Source organism: Lissotriton vulgaris, chromosome 10 (assembly GCF_964263255.1).
Source record: "Lissotriton vulgaris chromosome 10, aLisVul1.2, whole genome shotgun sequence".
NCBI lineage: Eukaryota > Metazoa > Chordata > Amphibia > Caudata > Salamandridae > Lissotriton > Lissotriton vulgaris.
In genome coordinates this window covers 830,305,042-830,315,050 of record NC_141698.1, presented here as the reverse complement: position 1 = coordinate 830,315,050, position 10,009 = coordinate 830,305,042, and positions in this window count along the sequence as shown.

Sequence of the window (10,009 nt, the reverse complement as noted above, 5' to 3'; positions counted from 1 at the left end):
ATGATTTGTAGATTTAATCAGGCCTTTAGTGGTCACACATTCAAAAATCTAGACGACTATGATTTGTAAATTGAATCAGGCCGTATACGTAGTGCCCCAAATCCATGATGTTTCATGGGCATTAAGCAAGGCCGCCTTTCAACATCATGCATGTCCCCAATTAAGAGAGAAGAAATAACTATAAACATAGCCAAATAAAAGCAAAGGTCTTACGAGGCTCAATTCTTCATGTAAACCCGTCTACGATGTAGTACTGCCCCAGTGATTCTCCTGTTACAGTTCTAGTTATACATATATCCCTGCTTTTAATACTCCAAAATGCCTCTAACGCCTACTCATGTATATGTTTTTATTTAGTAATAAATATAGTCTTTTGTGTAAAAAAACAAAAAAACTCTTTGTAAGTGCTTTAATACGTTCGGAATGGTGTGAGAAGTGTAATGCATGTGGATTGACTTTGGAGGCGTGATTGGCCTTCAGACATATTCTGACCAAAGGAAAAAAAATCTTTTACCTAAAAGAATACACCATGGGGTATATTCACAAGAAGTACCGCTGTCTATTGCCGAAATACCTGCCATGTTTGCAACATATTTACAATACTCATTACATGGCGTTAGCACCAATTAGCGGCGGCAAAAATTGCCACTAACTTTGGCATCACGGCGATAAAAATCTTGATGCTAGTGTGCAAAAAGTGACAGCCGGCCAATTAGCGGAAAAAAAAAATTCACGTTAGTCAGTCCAACGTCACTTTTCAGCCTCTAGAGGCAAACATAGCTTACAAATACACTACTAAGGAAAAACTGAAAATTAAAAAACCTGAATGCAGAATGGATCACCCAGGACCAAGTTCGACACAGGTCAACAACCCCCCAAACTCCCCAACAGCCAGGATGACCAGCCAGAGACCCAGTGGAAGAAGAATGTAGACTCAGGGTCTCATTTATGAAAAGTCACTGCAAACCTCTGTGTAGCAGGCTTCAGTGGAACATCTCTCAATTTCCCTATAATTTAAATGTTGCCACCTTAGAAAAAGGCACCGACCCATGGCCACTGCCAAGGATCCAGGAATTCACTGACGCCCACCCAACAGCAAAATAGGCCCATACAGGCAGCAGCTCATCTCTCCACCAAGTCTCACACAAGTGAAAGCTAAAGCATGTGGCGCCATGTCCCGCAGGGCCCCAGGCAGGGAAGAAACACTCTCACTTCAACCTCTGCCACAGCAGCAAATTTGCAACAGAACTTCTGACACCAGTAAATGGCCCCAAAGAGCCACAGTGCACTCCTCATCACAAGTTGAGCAGAGCCCCAGGGGATCTTCGCACACAATCACCACTTCATCCTAGCATGCGGCCGAGGCAATGCTGATCACTAAAGTATGCAAAAAATTGATTAATTGAATGCTTCAATTAATCTTAGCCACTTGTAATTACTCGGGTTGCAGTTCATCTTAATTTTACACACCATGCCACCTGAGTTTGGACCCAGCCGTATGCAAATTAGTCTTGATCATGCTCCACTGGCAACAGTACAGCCCGAACTGCCAGGCCAGGCTCTCCCTGAACCAGAACACAAGGAACCCAGGGCCAGTTTTGCCCTAGTTAGTGTTCATCAGCCAGGTATAGCTCGGTTCCAGTGACACTGTGGTGTGGTTGGGCAGGAATACCCCACCATGTCTATGTCTGCCTTTCTTTGACCACAGACTGACATTTCAGGGATCTTGATCAGAAGTTTGCACACAGATGTAACTAAGCCCAAAAGTTGTGTTTGGATCACATTGCCTCTTCTAATTCCCATGTTTCAGTACATTAATACATTGATTGCAGACTACTTAGACGTACTGTGCTATTTCTACATTCCCCATCCTATATTCAGTTGGGGAGTCGCTGGAAAATTGTTCAATTACAAATTTTAATATTGATTTAGAATCCAACTAATTGCTCAAGTTGAATTTAATATTACTATTTTGGAAATTACTCTTCTAGAAAAGTAGCAATTTTCCTCACGAAAATCAAAAGGCTCTCTGCCAATGTACAGCTGTCGCTTGATCCCTTATGGCTCCCTGGTGGGGATATGTGAATTGCTCCCAGACAGTGTACAAAAAGCCCTGGGAGTTGGGAGGGGGTCTCAACCAGTCACAGGATGGAGTGGGGGCTGTTTCCAGACTCTTCCCAAGTTTCAAAGGATGCCTACCTGGCAGATGAAACCCACACCTAGACTTGCCCCTCACTTTGTCTCGCTAGTCTGATTTGTACCAAACCCAGTGGGTTAGAGGACCTGACAAAAGCTGGTTTAGAGCCCTCCGCCACAGGCTACCACTAGGCATAGAGAATGGCCCCACACACCTATTCTCAGACCACTCCTGGCTCTGTGAAGAACAGAACAATGACTCTACTCTCTGACATCTGAAGGAAGATTGGACCGGCAGGAGCCCAGAAGTGATTTCAAGTGTCTCTTTAACTCACCTCATGTTTAGCTTCAGGCACACAACAAACTCTTGATCTACCTCTTATTTCCCTCCTTCGGTTCACACATTTCAGCTTTATTGCCTTCTCTTTTCTCTCCCTTTTCTTTATTTTCTATAAACATTCTCTCCTCCTTCACGCATTTCTTCTCATGGGTTTCTCTTACAATTTTGCTCACCATGTTTATTACAGTTTACTCTATAAAATATGTCATTGAAAGTAATTTCGTGGAATGTTAAGGGTATTAATTATCCAATCAAACGACAGAGGATTCTGTCTCATCCAGCCAAATTGAATGTTGATTTAGCATTTCTACAGGAAACTCATCTTTCTGATGCGGAATCTGCAAAACTTAAGAGAGGTTGGGTGGGTGAGGTATATTTTTCTGAAGGTGATGGTAAACGCAATGGAGTAGCAATTCTATGTCGGAAGTCTCTCTCCCATTCTCTCCTTTCCCAGGAATCGGACACTGATGGCAGATGGACGCATGTCAGACTTTCTCTTAGAGGTTTTCCAATCTCTCTTCTCAATGTCTATGCTCCCACTGGTTCCAATCTTCTTTTTTGGACTGATTTTTCACACCACATTACTCGTTTTGTTGATGATAATTTTATCCTGGCAGGTGATTGCAACCAACCCCTTGATCCCTTTCTTGACAGGAATTCAGGTGTCTCTTATATTCCTATTAAAACCCACAAATCTTTTACCCAGGCTATTTCCCAACACAAGCTCATTGCCGCCTGGCGACTTTGCAATCCGACATCAAAAGAGTTTACTTTTTACTCTCTGTCCCACCACTTCCAATCAAGGATTGACTACATTTTTGTTACTCACACTATCGCCCAGATTCTCACCAACGCCGAAATTGGTCCAATCTTATTATCAGATCATGCCCCTGTCCTAATCAACATTGACATACTTCCTAAAGTTGCTGGACCTAAAAGATGGCGTTTCAATAATACTTTCCTCTCTGATCCTAAATTCACCTCCTCTTTTACTACTTTTTTTGATGAATTTTTACTGTTTAATGATACCCCCTCCATTCCAAAACATACAATCTGGGATGCTTTTAAAGCCACAGCAAGAGACTTCATTTTTGGTTACGTGGCGAAGAAGCGCAAGGCTGCTCGTAAATTTACTGGGAACCTCCTCCGAGACATTAAGAGATTAGAACATGTCTATTTAACCTCTTACTCGCAAGATAGTCTGACTGCTCTTGTTGCTGCCAAAATGAAGTTTAATGAGAAATCTACAGAGGATGCCTCACTATATTTGTTGAAATCCAGTGCAAAGTGTTATGGGGGAAGAAACAAAGCTGGGGAAATTCTAGCCAATTATCTGAAAGTCAAGCATAACAAGTTAAATATTGAATCTATGTATGATACTAATTCTGATCCTAAATACAAGGACGCTGACATTTTAACCGAATTCTCCCTCTTCTACAAAACTCTTTACTCTTCCGAAACTTAACCTTCCCCTCAATCTCTAACAAACTTCTTTTCTACTATTCAGAAACCTGAACATTTCCCTCTCGATTTCTCTCACTTGGAATCAGATATTTCCCAGAAGGAACTACTCACTGCACTCCAGGACCTCAAATTGAACAAAGCTCCTGGCCCAGATGATTTCACAGTTGAATTCTACCTTCACTTCTCGAAATACTTATTCCAAAACTTCACTCCCTTGTAGACACATTTCTTACCCTTGGTAGTTCCTCAGGCTCCTTCTCTGATGCTCACATTTGCTTGATACCCAAAGAAGGAAAAGACTCCAAACACTGTAAAATTTGCAGACCTATTTCTTTGGTCAATATTGACGACAAAATATTTGCTAAATCGCTGGCGGCACGACTGGATCTTTTACTTCCTGACTTCTTAGGTGAGGAGCAATCCGGTTTTGTAAATGGTCGATTTATCACTGATAATACCAGACTTTTGTTTAACATATTATCGAAATCCCCACGTATACAGAGCCCCCTTGCTGTGATTGCCCTGGATGTCGAGAAGGCGTTCAATAGGGTTGAATGGTCCTACCTTTTCCATACTCTTAAATGGTTTGGCTTTGGTCCCAGATTCATCTCCCTTGTCTCTCTCCTGTACTCCAGCCCGCGTGCGGCAGTTTGTGCCAATGGCCTCGTCTCTTCCTTTTTTGATCTCGGCAGAGGCGTTCGTCAGGGTTGCCCCTTATCCCCTTTTCTTTTCAACTTGGCTTTGGAGCCTTTTTTGTCTAAACTCCGTCAGAACCCCAACATTCATGGCTTTCAAGCTGCAAATGCCCATATCAAGCTTGCTGCCTATGCAGATGATATTTTACTCTTCATTTCTAATCCCACTGACTCTATTACCGCTTTCTTGGAGGAAGTGCGGAATTATTCCCTAATATCTGGTTACAAACTCAATAATGACAAGTGTGAGATCCTGCCCTTAACGAAGTTCACCTTCAAACCTGACTTCAGTGCCTCTAATTTTACTTGGAGCCCTTCCCACATCAAGTACTTAGATCTACATATCACCCCCTCTATTCCAGACACCATTTCCCTCTGCCTTCACAGGTGCATTAAAAAAATATTACATTTAACGGCTAGGTGGCACCCTCTCTACCTATCTTGGTGGGGTCGTCTTGACACCATCAAGATGATGTTGTCCCCCATTGTTCTCTACACAATTTGCAACATCCCACTGCCCATCCCTTGTAAATTGTTTAAGAAAATTAATTTGGCTCTATCCTCCTTCTTGTGGAGTAACAGGAAACCCAGGATGTCCCTTGCAAACTGATCCGTCCTGCTTCAGAAGGCGGGGTTAACTTCCCAGACTTTCCGGCTTATCAAAAAGCCTTTCTGTTTTGGCAGGCCTCCTTTTGGCTACAAGAAACCACCTCTCCTTGCCCTCTTTGGACCAAGGTCGAGCGCCTTTTCCTCTACCCCTTCTCTTTTGCTGAATACCTTTCTTTCTCACGCAAACCCTCTTCAATACCTTCTCCCATTCATAAATTCACCACCAAGCTCCTTTTATCCTCCAATCCTCCTCCTCCCTCCACTATTGCTGGCTTTCTCGTCGCCACTATCTAGCATAATGCACATCTCTTAATTCATAACAAACCCTTTTACTGGAAATCCTTGAGGCAAAAAGGATTAATTTGGATATCGCAACTATTTTCATATTCTACCTTCTTGCCTTTCTCAACCTTACGTTCCTCTTTCAGTTTACCTACTTCTTTTGCCCACAAGTACCTTTTACTCAAGGAGATGGTGATGGTAACTTTCACCTGTCTCTCACAAACTCAGACTCCTCCTATCCCCCCACTCTTGTTTCACAACTTCACTCTCTCCTACGTACCACCTCCAAAGATTCTACTATTTACAAGTACCTTCACACTAAAGAGTCTATTAGACCTAAATCTAAAGTGGAAAAACAATGGGAACACGATCTTGCTGTCTCGTGGCCAATATCCTTATGGAACAGGATATGGATTAAAATACGCAAATCATCTAGAGCAGCGACCCTGACGCAATCCTTGTTCTTCATATACAATAGACTCCTTCTTACACCCTCTACCCTCAGTAAGTGATTTTCTGTTACTCCTGATATATGCTGGTCTTGTTCCTCTCCAAATGCCTCCTTACATCACATGTTGTTCCTCTGTACACCTGCTCATGATTTCTGGATCCAGATATGGGTCCAAATAATGTATTTTTCCCCACTTTTATTCCTCTCTCTTACACTCACATGTTCCTGGGAAGTCTTTCTCCCTGTTGGGAGGGTACTGATCTTAATGTTTGTATTGCTGACTTATGCTGGCTGTTGCGTTCCAACAGATTACCATCAATTGGAAATCTTCATCTAACATCTCCTTCAAAGCATGGTGGTATAATGTGTGCCATAATCATAGACTAGATACTACTTTTGTCTTTCCTACTTTTGGCGCGGAAACGTGCAGCCTTATGGCTTCCTATAACGTATCTTGATACTTATGCTAATCGTTCATTTTGCTTACAGCCTGCTCAACAAGAAGTTACCAAAACCCCTTGATTACCCTTCACATTTCTTTTTCTTTTTTTTTAATCATTGCCATGCCTATGCTTTTGCCTGATCATGTTTTGTAATCATTGTCTTTCTTTTGTTTAATCTTAAAGCCCATGACTCGCTTTTGTTTTGATTTCTTGCACTATTTTGCTGGACTGTTATTACTCCGCCTTTTCCCTTCCCTCCAACTTTGCATTAATTTTCTGATTAATAAAATTCTTTTCAAACTCAAAAAAGTTAACAAAATACATGTTGCCCTTCTGCATAACCTCACACCACCACAAAACTTACAACAGCACATCTACAAACACCACACCATAATATTCACTACTCCCTGCACAAATGAACACCACACCTTACCATGTAGCCACTCTGCATACCAGAGTAAACTACATCACTCCATGAAAGTCTACATGGCAGCATGCTATGCTACCATACACTTCTTGAGACCTACCAATACCCACACCTTCACACCTTCAGTCACTAGCCTATGCTTACCTAGGACATGCTTACACTAGCTGATAACGATGCTACAAGCCATACATTGCAATGAAGAGTCCACATCTTTAGCCGCCTGCTTCAAATAAACAAAACACCCATCTAACCTCACCATCACCCAATATGATACCCATCTAACCTCACCACCACCCAACATAAGTGAAAGTATAGGTAAACAACGTAAAACAGTAACAGTTGCCATATTATTACCACATACAATTGTACTAAGTGTACCTCTATTTATAAATGTTGGTCCAATTACCCCAAAGGAACCCCTCTGTTCATTATCATAAATGAAGACCATCACTTAATGTTTCCTCAAAGACAATTTTTTTGTACTATTGCGCAGTTGCTGGAACTGTGTTTTTTTATTATATTGGTCTAGATCTAGCGATAAGCACATTTGACATGTAAATATTTATTTAAATGTATATATGAAAAACTATGCTCTTGTGTTTAGTAAAATGCATATTGTGGACTTGTGGGAAGAAGGTAAACAAAGAGTATTTCATATGATGCAAGCGTTTGGGATAAAATACAGTTTTCATGCTATTTGTGTGTTTTTTTTTATTTTCCAATTTCACCACTTTAAGGACTCAATTTATTTCTACTTTAAAAGTAGTGAATTACAGAATACAGAGCCTTAAAACTGCAAAGAAAGAATACATTGGTGGAAATGTATAGAAACGAAAGAGGTCAGTAGTCCTTTGACCCCCTCAGTGAATAGAATGGTGGTGGAAACCATGAAGTGGTTGCATTACAATTATATTAGAATGTTGTCATAATTACAGCGTGTTGTTCATTCTCAGAAACGATTGTTCACTGTAAATTGCTGTTCATCGGTTTTGTTTTCATTTTGTTTTTTATATGTTATTTCTCTTGTTCGCCTACAGAAAGGTGTAAACACTAGCATTATCCACTCTATATTCTCAATATATAATTATCTCCTGCTAATTGCAATATAATTAAAGACCTAAGCAATTCATATAATGACGATTATGTTCCATGTGCTAAATTGGTCAGTACATCTTCATACATAATTTCAGAACACTGCCACGTGTCTTTAACATGGTTCTTGCACCTGGTGTCACTCACTGCAGGTGCAAACAATGCTGATTGCTATTTACATTCTGGAAGAGTGGGCAGAATATTAAGAGTGACGAATATTTCCACAGCTGCAGAATTATTGAGGCGCAGGAAGGCAAGTGAGGCCATTTTGTGAGGTCCTGCCCTGTACATTGATAACAAAACATTGTCTTTCAACGATGGGACTGAATTTTCCAGGTAGGTAAGACAAGTGTAAATTCCTTCAAAAATACAATGATTTGAAATGATTGCGAAAGAAGAAAGAAATAGTTCAGGTCTTGAAGAATGACTAAACTGGTGCAGTTAAACGTAAGCTAGCCTTTGTAATTCACGTTTTTGTTGGAGCATCTTTTGCTATCGAAATTAAGTGATTTCTGGCCATTTAGGCTCACCTTTAAATAATATGTTGTTCTCCCGTACTAAAATGTACAGCTTATGTATTTATGTCGGCATGACAAACCTTCGACGGGCTTCTCATGCCGTTGGACGCCATTCTGGGTACATCAGTCTTTGAGACGTTCAAGGATGTTACAATTTGAGACATACAGGGTGTAGACTTCCTGGGAAATCCATACTCTGGTGTGTATTCGTGCCAGTGCTTCTGAAACAGGTGTATGGGGGCAGTGTTGGGTTACACATGATACTAGCAACTCCATGATCGGGCTGGGACGGGAAATAAGTTCGGGCACCCATTGAAAAGTGACCCCATTTGAGACTTACTTAGATAAGTAACAAAAATGTACTCATGTTGCAGAGTCTTTTCATAGAAAGTGCCCGTGGGGCGATGGTGTGTGCAGTACAGACTGCAGCAGTGCTCATGTGCCCGGCCCGTTTTGAAGGGTTTTGTGCTCTTCTTTGCATGGCGGATGCAGAGGAGGTAATCCATTCCATTGCGCCTGCTTCAGATTGCAGCTACAGATGCAGGGGCAAAGAAAGAGTCAGGTGTACTGACTGTGCGGCACACAAAGGTGGCACATTGTTAGTGAAAGCATCCCTCATCCTCAAGGCTGCCCCTTAAAATGAAGGGAAGAGAGTCCTAGGGGCACCGAGATACTCTGTCATTAGCTGACTGGCTTGAGTATTGAAAAGACCCTGCAAAAACATCAGAATTTACCTCTATTCAAGAAGCTTGCACAAGCCCAGGGTGGCCTAACTGGAAAGTACTGCTCTCAGTTCACAATACGGACAGGGATAAAGAAGATCAATCGATCAATCAGGTGTTTGTTAAGCACGGCTACTCACCCGTAGGGGTCTCAAGGCGCTGGGGGCGGGGGGGGGGGTGGGGGGGGCAGGAAGGTTCCAGTGCATCAAGTAGGGGTTCTGTCAAAGAGCCAGGTTTTGAGGTTTCTCGCGAAGATGGGGAGCGATGTTGTCTGTCTGAAGTGGAGCAGAAGAGTGCTCCAGGCTCTGGCCGCGAGGAAGGAGAAGGAGCGGCCTCCCAATCTGGTCTTTCTGGTGCGGGCGGCCACGGCGTAGGAGAGCTGGGCTGATCGTAGAGTCCATTGAGGTGCGTGGAATTTGAGTTGGCTGTTCAGGTATGCTGGTCTGGTGTCGTGGAGGGCCTTGTGTGCGTGGGTGAGAATCTTGAAGGTGATTCTAGCCTCAATGGGAAGCCAGTGGAGTGTACGCAGGTGCTGGGAGATTTGGCAGTGTCTTGCCAGGCTGAGAACCATTCTTGCGGTGGCGTCCTGGATGTTTTATAACTTGCGGGTGAGGTTTTTGTTTATTCCGGCATAGAGTGCGTTGCCGTAGTCGAGTCTGCTGAGTGACGGTCTTTCAGTGCTCGAGAGGGATCCATTTGAAGGTCTTATGTATGAGTCGGAGGGTGTTAAAGCACCCAAACAGGTAAAAAAGGGAGAATTAAAGGGTTGAAGATCTGGGGTCCCTTAAAGGACTGGGTTAACGCATAAATTCAGGTTGAGTAATTCGTTT